Source organism: Amphibalanus amphitrite, unplaced genomic scaffold (assembly GCF_019059575.1).
Source record: "Amphibalanus amphitrite isolate SeventyFive unplaced genomic scaffold, NRLGWU_Aamphi_draft 000719F_arrow, whole genome shotgun sequence".
Classification (NCBI taxonomy): domain Eukaryota; kingdom Metazoa; phylum Arthropoda; class Thecostraca; order Balanomorpha; family Balanidae; genus Amphibalanus; species Amphibalanus amphitrite.
Window position 1 is genome coordinate 215,170 of NW_024882213.1, and position 11,544 is coordinate 226,713.

An 11,544-nucleotide genomic window follows, 5' to 3' on the forward strand; every position below is an offset into this window, starting at 1 on the left:
CAAAAAACGAGGTATCGATCTGAAATTTGGTATGTAGATAGAAGACGGTAGGTACTATCACATATATTCCGGTTTTTTCGAAACTCAAAAAACTTTTTGGATTTTTTTGGCTAATATATCCCAAAAAATGCTTTTTTGATTTTTGGGGGTCAAAACTAAAAAATTTCAAAAATCCGAGATAGCAGTTTTGTAGCCCTGTCAATTGTACACCTTTTATGTCTTGATCATTTTTCTGTATCTTCAAAGCTGTAGGCCTGACAGGTCTTCTCGCGAAGGTCTTTTTTCGGTCGAAAATGACAGAACATGACGTCACTCTGACGTCATTTGTGGCCAACCTATCATAGCCTCTGGAAAAATTTTTGGTCACAATGTGTGAAATTGATGCCCGGAGGGGTCCGGAAAGTTTGGTGGCGATATCTCCAGCCGTTTAGGAGATATCGACCGAAAAGGACAGGGGGGGGCCGTTTCGGCCCCCCCCCTACGGGGCGCGGGTTAAGTTGATATCTTTATCAGGGGCGGTTCCAGGGCATGGGGAATCGGAAGGTCCAATTTGTGAAGCGAGTCATTTGGTTAAAGATCACGATGCTGATGGATTATAACTGTAATTATACATTATGTAGGTATATCAACATTATTTGTAGCTATACCTAGCAGCTTTAGAAGTGAACAAGAAACGGATCATAGGCGGTTCCAGGGCAAAGGAGAGAAGGTCAATGTCACCTCCCACTTTCGGTGCCCTGACGCCGCCTATGAATATTCAATCTTATTTTAGTCATTTTATCACACGCTTTGTATTATAATAAGATTATTAATTTGCCAGCCCGTTTTGGTGACAGCACCAACAAAACATCTGATTGATTATGTATTCCATGTGCCTCCAAATCCCATAACCTGTATTCGCCTATGATTTCGAAATGCTCATTTTTGTAATACATGTCAATATCTGATTCATCCTGCTTTAATCGGCAGTAGTTGCGTCAAAATTGGTTGAAAAACATGGCCGTGGTGAGGACTTGAAAAGGCATCTGAAATGTGCAGTTTTTATCCCCCCTAGGTACTGCCCCCTATTTGCGTTTTTGGGACTTTTTTTCTTCAAAATGTAGATCATGTTGAGGGAATCAAATGCCATTCGAATTTTGAAAATCGGCAGGTTATATTTTGACACGAGCCGCATTTTCGGGTCAGGTCAGGTCATTGACCTACGGCGTCAGAAGTGAACCTCTGCACGATCTTCAGAGGTCGCAACTTCGCAACGCTCTCAGTGCCAGAGGAGCTTTCACAAGGAGATTAAACTTACAGGACCTAGTATCCTCTAGAGGTCTCACAACTTGTATAGGCATCTCAGATTTTTCCTAAAGGTCTCATGACGAAAGGTCGGTTACGTGACCTCACCATTTCAAGTCAATGGAGAAAAATACAAACTGTTATTTTGGCGTCAGGAAAGACCTCAGGCTATCCCAATCCCAAGCACATCAAGTCGTGATTTCATGCACTCCTTGCAAGTTTGATACGTCACTTTTGCATTGTTAATGTTGACTTTGCGTGACGTCATTTATGACTTCACTAGGTCCATATTAGATTTTCGTCAATAACTCCTGATCGATCCAATGGAACTAGCGAGTCGGGAGAGCCAGCAATGGAGTTCAGGAAGACCCGCCAAATCAAAAGATATGCGACATGACCTCATTCGACAAACTTCGTGACCTAGAAGCCCTGACCTGACCGTGACCTGAGGTCAACGCCTTAAGTTGACCTTACCCCAACAAAAAGTATATCATTCGACACATCTCAACAAGGCGAACACGATGATGTCAAAATCGCGGCTCTGCGGCCGCTTTTTGCCAAGTTATTCGTTATGGCACTTGACCTGACCTAAGAGTTCACCGGTTGACCTAAGACCTTAAAATCGGGTATCAACAACTGTGTCTCGTAACGGCGCACACGCTCGTTTTTTTCTGCGACGCGCTAGCTCCAGCAGAGGCGAAACGGGGAGGGGGGTCGTACCCCTCCCCCTCTCGGCCGGCGCGTAGAAGAAACCCAATATGTCCGGCGATGGTTAAGATCTCGTTCTTTTCCAGAGTCAACTGTTCAGCAATTCTCTTTGTCTTGGTCACTTTCCGTGTCGTGTCCCCTATGTTCTGGAGCTGGGCCGCCTGGAAGCGTCGGGCTTTTTGAGCCGGATCCCATCCGACTCCTGAGAGGCACTATATCCCGCGAGTAGCTGGGGGGGGGGGGGAGGCGTTAAACGCCTCCCACTTTTTTCGCCGCGCTATAGCATGCCAAAATTTTGGTACCTGTAGGGAATAGATTGAAGTTTATTGTGACAAAGTTAAAAAAAAAAAATCGGTCGGAAAATTTTTGAGATATCAAGGTTTTAGTGACGTCATGATTTCTGAGTTTTCGACCAAAACGGCATATGTTCAAAAAATCATATAAAATCACAGAATAAAGATACAGACATGCCGTAAACGCCATTAGACTGCCAATACCATGAACAATCAAATAGCTTTCTTCAATTTTTGATTATCGTTCCGTATTTTCCAAAAGCTTGAACTGAATCTTGGCAATTTCTCGTGACTTCTTCACGACCATGATACATGCATTTCTGAAATGGAACTTTTTGAACCAAACACTTACACATATGATAAAATGAATGCCACCATCGTGTTCTACGCCCAAAAACATGTGTCACAGGCTGCGAATATCAGTTTTGATTTTCGGGGATATTAGCCTACCTGGTTGACCTGACCTTGACCCTGACCTACGGGCTACGCTTGACTGACCCCTACATGGATCTGACACTCTTGTAGGCCTTATATGATGGCTTGTGCACCGTTTTGACAGAGTTTATGACGAGAGACGCCATTGCGAGGTTCTGAAGTCCATGCTACTGAAAGCCCGATTTCAGGTGTTTGACCTGACCTTGACCCGACCTGTGACCTCAAAATTCAATTTTAAAGTACTCATCTGAAGCGTCTGGTTGCGTTCTTTCGTTTGCCGCCTCGTGCGTTTCGCTGCGCCTATTGGTTCTCGAGTTATCGGCTGGGGGCGTTTAACGCCCTCCCCCCCCCCTCCACAGCAAACGGCGGGTGGCGAAATACCCCATTAACTGCCGGGATATAGTAGGCGGTGCATCACTTCTTATTTCTTCTTGCGCTTTTTTTATTTGAAAATCTACTGGAAATGGACGATTTTTTTTACGTATCCCCTTCCTCGTCTACGGCTGATCTCAAAGTGAGAGCACTATGTTCGCGGCCGTGTGATAAGGGTCGGTATGAGATCTGAGATGTCCGTACCACAGTCGCCGACTAATTGCCGACTAATGCCGTGCAATCGGCCACCATCGTGCGATTGTTCGACGATCGAACCTCGGTGGTCTCGCGACTGGTTGCTGATGTTGGGAAGAACGCCGTGCGATTATCAGCGACTTGTATACGACCGCCGACCGCTCCCGACTGCCCGCGACCACCGAAGCCTGTCGTGCGATACTCGCCCTCCTACTAGCGAACAATGAAAGACTTGTTGCGGTTTCTCGCGAACTCTTTGCGATCAAATCGGTCGCCAGGAGGTTTTTAGTGCATCATCAAAAACCTCTTAGCGACCAAAATGATCTCGCGACGTCTGAAGACAAGTCGCTCATATCAACATCCAAGCGTACGAGCTCTTAAAGAATTGCGACAACCTTTTGCCGACCACCGATCGTGGGCGGTCGTAAGTGGTCGCATCGCCTAGTGGGACCGGGGCTTAACTTAAGCATGTCTATCAAAAATATTTATTACATGGCTCATGTGTATAAGCTGGGTGTGTGATCATGCTTACGAGTATGTTGAACGCAGCTGATAATGTTCTGTTGGCCACAATTTCTATATTTAATTATATTAATTATATTATATTTAATTTAACCTGGGGGTGTTTATAGATAAGTCGCTTAAATTTTCGAAACACATTGATTATACATCAAAAATAATAAGTCGAAACATAGGAATCATTGCAAGAGTGCGATATTTCTTGAACAAAATTACTACACTTCTTCTTTACAACAGTTTGATACTTTCATACTTGAACTATTGCTGCATCATCTGGGGGAATAATTATGATTCCCAATTACATAAACTACTCATCCTACAAAAACGAGCGATTAGGCTAATTGAACATGTCTACCCCCCTCAGAGCTCTGAACCCATCTTCAAACAATATAATTTACTGAAAGTAAATGATCTTGCAAAGTCACAGATGCTTTTAGTTATGCATAAATATATAACACATCAATTACCAAACATATTTAATGACATATACAAAATGCACGCAGGTGCAACTCATCATACACGACAAATACAACATTTGATTCAACCTTTCTCCAACCGTAATTATAGATTATTCACTTCTGCTCTTCTAGGACCTAAACTGTGGAATGAAGTAATGCCCCCACAATTCGGTTCCGTAAATGATATTCCCCTTTCAAAAGCTGTAATAAAGAAGCTGATTAAAAAACACTTTTTAGATAAATATAGGAGCTGAACAGTCTCATATGAACTGTTCTGCATCTTATGATGCGATCTGCACTGCCCTTGACAGTCATTGCACAAATATTGGAAATATTTGCGTATTTGAAATGAAGTATGTAACTTAATAGAATAAGTACATATAACAAGCATACATACCTACAGGAAATTCATACTCTGTAACTCCCTTCGGAGTTTTCTTCTTCTTTCTTTCCTTTTGCTAGATCGAGTCCAGTAGCCCATTTCCTGTCGCCCTCTGGAGACCCGTCTAGCAACAAGCTCTGCTTAGCTGGACGGGCTCGAGAGGCGACAAAATAACCTTGCATGAATCTGACCACGACCAGCCTGCTTGCTCCCCCTGCCCCTGTAATAATGTATGACTGACTAACTAACCATGGTATGAATGCATGGTAAAAAAAAAATCGTAGTACTAGTCGAAGCTATTTTTAGCTTTGATTACTTTCAGCCTCTTGTATGCATGATTTATAACACTGTTTGTTTGTGTGCACAGGGTTTTTTGCTTCCATTTTTGTTCTCTTCCTTTCTTAGCAGGGAGTGTCACGACTTAAATACTTTTGTTTCATTGGTGTTAACGTATGGTTCTGTGGTCGTGCGGGACCGTGGGTGGACACTCCTGGTCGTCTGTTCACGGGCGGCGGACTATTTCGTAGTGCAGTAAAAAAAAAAAAATTATCCTCCCGGATTTCATATTTGTATTAATGGCACCTTGACGATGTCGAGAAAAAAAAACGCTTAGAAGATTTGACAGCCTGAGATACATTCAGTATAAGGAAGGGTCAAGGGTGCTAGATTCCTTCCGTCCTCGCTATCCTCAGGAAAAACCAATCCGCATCGCCCCTAGTCTTCATGCTTCCCTCTCTGGACTTGAGGTCACCCCACCAGCCAACCTGTAGTTGATGTCGGTTCCATTCCAAGACACATAACCCTCTTCGGGTGACCGTTGGGGAGACGGCTGGACCGCCCGACATGGCAATCGTCCCACGGGAACAGTCACGCCGGAGTCCGCAGATCACTGTCGCTGGCTCGCACAACCAAATTACTACACCAGAGCATAGTTATGTCATAGCTCTGCAAGGGCCTTCTCAGACCAAAAAAGATGGCTCCCAACAAAACAAACAATTTTCTCATTCAGTATTGTATCTCATCAGGCACCACATGTTTTCAGAGTGTTTATTATGCGTTCCGTCCAAAAAAAAGCGCAGTTCAACTTTCTCCCATTGACTTTAGCGATCTCAAAATTGACCCGACCTTTCTGTCAGCAATGTCAAACTTGCAAAGTAAACGTTTCAAATACATATACTGTTGCCCATTGAAATCACTGAAGGTTCTAAAGCGATCGGTTAGTCGATGTATTTAGATATGATGAGCACAGTAACTTTCCTTGAGGTAAGGTCACTTGACGTGACCTGGTGTTATGACCTTGAATTGAAAGACTTGGGCGGGAAAAATGGATCATTTGAAATCTTAAAATGTTAGATTTTAACAATAATTGCAAACACTATCCCGGCCAAATAGTGAGTGAGAAGGGAGCGATTCCCCATCCCCATGTTTAGCTCCTATAATTGAGCTAATTGCTAGAGCCTCGCGGAAAAAAAACGAGCGCTTGCGTCGTTACGTGACGCAGCGACTGTCACCCCATTGTAAAATATCAGTGACCTCTTAGGGCAGGTCAAGGGCCCCAAGGCATTGGATCGGTTTTTGGTGAATAACTTCGCAAAAAAAGGTCGCATTATCGTCATTTCGATACAATCGTGTTTTCTGTTCAGTGTTCTCAGACGCGTCGATTTATATGCTTTTTTGCTTAGGTGAAGCAACTGTAACGCAGATGCGCTACATTTTTTCATCTTTCATGCGGAATAGCAAGCCGTGCCCCAAGCAAAAGTGCAATCATTGACCAGATCGCAGGACGGCCGACCGCGCGCCGGGGTAGCCGGGCGCCGGCGCACTCAGGCCGGCCCAAAAACAGCAGCTGCACCCGACTCGGACGAAAATAGGCAGAGGCTGGGACCGGGAACGCGGATGCCGATCAGCCATGTCGTCCGATGAATGGAGAGCCGGGCTGTGCACGCAAACAAAGTCATTTGACCCCCTGACCGTCGGCCTCAAAACCATCTGGCGCACCGCACAGACACGGTCAGTCGGCTAAATCGGCGGCGATACCTATCTGCGTCGCAGACCGGCGTACACAAGGGGTGCAGCCGGCTTTGACAACAAGGCTCCGCTGTGGACTACCACCCCCAATTCGTGAGAACCAGGATCTGAAGTCGACAAATAGCATGCCGGAGCACACCACCTGCCAGTGGCGAGTCATTTATCAGTTGAACCTTTGGAAAACAAGACTCTGTCCCACGCTCGGCACCCCGCCAGAGAACAAGGAGAGGGGAGCGCAGACCGGCCCTGATTTGAACCAAAACAAGAAAGGGGAGCGGGGACCGACCCAGTTTGTACGAAAACAGGATGAAATGGAACTCGGTCGCCAACGACAAAATATAGGACCTCTGGCCGGAGCTGACTTCAAAAACAAGGGGGAGCGGAGGGCCAGCCCCGCCACCTGGCGCCCCAGACGCCGTGATCGCCGGCGGCGAATTCCACCCGACCGCTGCGTGAAAGGGTGTGACTGCCATGGCCGGGGGTGCCGAACTTCAGCAAATCACGAACGTTTGAAGGCGGAGCCAAACGCACTTTCTGAGAATGGAGGACGAAGATTGGACAAGGAGATGCTGCCCGGCCCTCTGAAGTATGACGTCATCAAAAGTATAAGTTGATGAAACGGAACTGGAACTCTCTCTCTGGCTCTCTCTCGGACGACGCATTCGGCCTCTCGCATCGCGGACAGCCCACGAGACACCAGCGGCTGGCATCACGGCGCCGGCGGCGGCTCTGGCCGCCGGGCCGGGCGCTGGACGGACACGGCCATCATGTCAGCGACTCCATCTCAAGTAAGGTCACGCGGTGAACACGGGTGCGCACCTAGTCCCTAAATCCTTCAAGTACCCCCCCCCCCCTTTCGTTACTGCTATGTGAGCCACATTATATTCCCCTTTTTTAGGTGTCGTTGCGCAATCATTTAGGCCATTCAGTTTAGGTAGTTCAATTTATTTTGGGAACCTTCAGTCTAGGTAGCTTAAATTAACAATCTGATTTCGGTCAATTATTTAACTGTGGGCGTGGTGCGAGACGCGTGCCGACGTGGAGTGGACCCTCGTCCGGCGCCTTGTGGTGATTAAGACGGATGGAGGGGATTATGCTCCGTGGGGAGTCGGGAAAGGGACGGGCGACTGTGCACCGCACCGTGCGGCGTGTGAAACTCAGTTGCTGGACGGCCGGGTCCCAGAACGTTTTCTTTAAAATTTGGCAGGTACAGGGTTTGAAAGTATTGTGTCAGCAAGAGTGTAAATAAATGTGACTTGTAAATATTGTAATACGAGTGTAAGGAGTGGTGAAAGAAAAGGACCGGAGAGTAAAATGTCACAGACCATATGCCATCTACACAGCCGGAGAGGGAGTCGTTGCGGGGGGAGGAAGTGGTTTCGAGGTATACAATTCGCCATAGTATTTGGTAACAGAACAGTTCTTCCTGTCTGCCTGGTTCTCAAGGGACATCCAAATCCGATAGGGCCCAGGTAGTTTATCGAGCCCGTGGGGCCCGATACCACCAAACGGGGGGGTGGAATCCGTCGTCACAGCCGTCAGTGATCGGCTCAGTTGGGGTCAGTCAAGGGGTGGGCCCAATTTTTCTAATCTCGGAGGCCACGACAGTGGCCAGGCTGGCCTCAAACATCTGAACCGATTCCACCCCTTGTTGTCGTCTGGTCAGTGCTGGCCGGTTACCCTCCTGCCTAACAGCGCCCGCACAGGAGCTGTTCATTCTCCTGCCTAACAGCGCCCGCACAGGAGCTGATCATCCTCCTGCCTAACAGCGCCCGCACAGGAGCTGTTCATTTTCCTGCCTAACAGCGCCCGCACAGGAGCTGTTCATTCTCCTGCCTAACAGCGCCCGCACAGGAGCTGTTCATTCTCCTGCCTAACAGCGCCCGCACAGGAGCTGCTTATCCTCGTCAGGTCAGCACTGGCCGGGTCATACGTTCCCATTTTCCAACCCAGAACGGCCCCAATTAAGGAGTTTCCGCTCAGCCTGGTCCGCACTGGTCGGTGGCTTAACTTTGAAAAAAGGGGTGACGGTGGAGGACGAGAACGAGAAAGACGAGTTGTTAGTTCGAGCTAGAGTCTCAGTAAATCATCCCCACTAAAGTCAACCCGCACCTAAGATGAATAAGGGACTCAGAGGGGACAGATAATGCACGTCACGCCCCTGTGCGTGGAAAGTCCACCGGCGCGGCCATGGGTTAGGAGGGAGATGAGACGCGAGTGAAAGGGAGGAGGACTGTACAAATAGATAAATCGGGTTCCCCGAATGACGCTGAACTCGGACAGACCCCACTAGATATTAGGCCTCGATTGAGTAAGCCCTGGATGCGTGCAATAAGTCGCGAAATTAAACGTGAGGATGAAGGCGAGTCGGACACAGACCGCCGAGGAGGGTTTCAAGAAATGTTACCCGGTCAGCCTCGTGTCCTGGCTCGGAGGGGACGACGGATGTAGTCTGTCTAACCTCTGGCTAGCGGGACACGGGACCAGTGGCCCGATTGTTCCGGCCCAGGGTAGGCCTGGGTGATAATTAAGGTCACGTGGGCCGTCGCCTGGGATGTGTATCGGCGGGTGGACCGCCGCGAGATGACGGTGTTCCGTCTCGGATTAACAGCCTCGGAGGCTGGGCAGATTTTAGGCTGCCGGGCTGGCCCGGAAGCCCTGAACTATGACTGGAGCGAGATGCGGTCATCAGTATCACGGATGGACCTTAGTTACCCAGCCCGGTTTCAAAAAGATAGGTAGGCCCGCTATCGGTCCCTCAAGTGGTCGGCGCGGGACGTCATTTGAAGAGCGACATAGATAGTTTCGGAGGTGGTTAGGACCCCGGGCGTCTTAGCGAGGGAATCGCATGCCGCCGGAAGAGTAATGCCCCGCGAAGGAACGTATAATGCCGCAAGACGGGGGTGAACATTAGATACCGAGCATTCGAGTCGGGTGATCGCAGTCAGACGGTGCTGGCCACCCGCAGTCAGTCGAGTAGCTCCGGCCATGCTCTGGTCCTTTCGAATAGGTCTGTGACGACAGCTTAACTACCAGCCACGGATAGATAGGGCTTTGGACACCTATGTGCTGGTAGTCGACGATGTGTGTTGAGTGCAGGATGTCCCCGAGTGGACCTGCGTGCGTGGAAGACGCGTGTCGTCTTTGTAGTTAGCCGACGAGAGCTAACCCTTTTTAGGTCGCCGGGTTGGCCCGGAAACCCTGAACTATGGCTGGTGCGAGATGCGGTCATCAGTATCACGGACGGACTTTAGTTACCCAACCCGGCTTTCAAATTTTAGATACGTCCGCCGCGGAAAGCCCGGGCTACTGAGTGCCCTGCGAGCTCTAGCTCCGGAACCGTGGGCTGGAGTGTGTTAGAGATGCTGACTGACCACTGGCAGCAGAAGGTAGGTCCACACGTGAGTGGCAGTAAGACAAGGGCTGCGTACGTTGTTGCAAAGGTTTACCGGCCCATGCTGTAAGTCCACTGTTCGCTCAAAAACCTGCGTGCGTGTGTGTTTATTATTTGTGTGTAGGTAGTTCGGCATGGTCTTGGACCCGCTATAAGTCGCGTAATTCAAGGGCGGAGTGCCGAAATCTGTGGTGGTTCGTATATTCCATTCGTGTAGCGTGAGCATTATGAAGCGTTTGTCTGATGTACGGAGCATTGTGGTTATGAAGGGATAACGGTTAATGAAATTTAAGGCCAATGACTCAATAACGACTTGCGCACGCCTTAGCACCACCGGGGGAAGTTAGGAAAAAGGGGAGGGACCGGAGATGGTCAACTCTGGTAAATTACGAGGTATAAGTGGACGAATGACAGGGTTGTAAGAGGATGGATAAATGGACGAATGATTGATACATATATCTGGTGGGAGATGACCCTCAAGCTAGGAAGGGCGCTGTTGTCTGAGAGTGGGACCTTGGGTTATGTAGAGTTGAGTTCTTATTTCAACGTGATCAAGGATAATGGGTTATTATTTATCTCTCCTCCCATTCCTTAACCCTGGCCTATGTGTTTCCGATGATTGATCGCCCCGGAAAGACAGAGTCAGAGTCGGAACGGGTAAACAAGGGGCTGGATATAGAGATGGGCTTCTATGGAGCGCGCCGACGGAGCTCTCTCTATCTCAACCAGAAGACACTGCCCGGTTAGCCCCCCAACGCCGCGAAACCCCGCTACACAACTTAGGATGTTTAGGTCAATGTCATGTTAGGGCAACACAGGTCACGAAGCTGTTGAAAGGAGGACATGCTGCATAACATTTGATTCGGTAAGTCTTGCAGAGTCCATTGATGGCTGTCCCGACTGGCTAGCTCATTTTGATCGGGAGTTATTGACGAAGCACTCCTATTGACGAGCACTCCGACACGCAAGGTGAACAATGCAAAAGTGAAGCATTAAACCTTGCCAAGAATGTATGAAGCCACGATTTCATGTGCGTGAGGTATAGTTTTAGCTCATTTCCGACGCCAAATTACCAGTTTCCATATTTTCCCATTATGCTTATATCATGACACTAAGTGCATTATGGATTTGCATCATTTTATAACCGACAACCGTGCAGTCTGCAGAGGTTTACTTAAGACGTCATAGTTAAGTGACCTGACATGAAAACGTGGTTGATTTCAAATGATCCGGCTTGAATCAAATGTAAGGCATATGAAATGTCAGCCTTCTATCATCAGTGTGCTTTGAGCTACCGCAAAAAAAAATACATGGTGGCGGCATCCACCCCTTCTTCTCGGCCGGCGAGGGTTAAACCTCGCTTCGAATTATTGCAGATAATGATGCGACCGAAAACAAAGCATTTATCTGTGTCTAGAACGGCCGCCGACTTGTTGGACAAGATCCCCAATCTTAATTTGCTAGATGGGAATAAAA